This window comes from Colobus angolensis, unplaced genomic scaffold, assembly GCF_000951035.1.
Source record: "Colobus angolensis palliatus isolate OR3802 unplaced genomic scaffold, Cang.pa_1.0 Scaffold202, whole genome shotgun sequence".
In the NCBI taxonomy this organism is placed as follows: domain Eukaryota; kingdom Metazoa; phylum Chordata; class Mammalia; order Primates; family Cercopithecidae; genus Colobus; species Colobus angolensis.
The window spans coordinates 2,734,483-2,735,092 of record NW_012115178.1 but is presented as its reverse complement, the minus strand read 5'-3'; positions in this window follow the sequence as shown (position 1 = coordinate 2,735,092).

The window sequence follows — 610 nt, the reverse complement described above, 5'->3', positions numbered from 1 at the left end:
ATTCCAGGTGTGAACCACTGTGTCTGGCCCCTGCCACTGATTTTTAAGTAGATAAAGATGGTCAGATTTTTCTGTAAACCTCTAATGTATTCTTTCGTGAGATTGGCCCCACTCTTTTAAAAAAAAAAACTTCTTGTTCCTGTTTTATATCATTTGTCACGTTATCTGTTTAAGTATATTTATTCTGTTTATTTTATATTCTTGTCATGTCTGCTTCAATATTTTCACTTCATTTGGTGTGTGTCATTCATGTTGTTGACTTTTATTATAATAGGTGACCTCCTTAGGTGTCTAGATAATGTGGCCTTTGAGTTCATGCTCTTTTTTCTTTTTTTTTGAGTTGGAGTCACGCTTTGTCACCCAGGCTGGAGTGCAGTATCACGATCTTGGCTCACTGCAACCTCTAGCGGATTCAATCAATTCTCCTGCCTCAGGCTCCCGAGTAGCTGGGACTACAGCTGTGTGCCACCACACCTGGCTAATTTTTGTATGTTTAGTAGAGACGGGGTTTCACCATGCTGGCCAGGCTGGTCTCGAACTCCTGACTGCAGGTGATCCACCTGCCTTGGCCTCCCAAAGTGCTGGGATTACAGGTGTGAGACACTTTTTT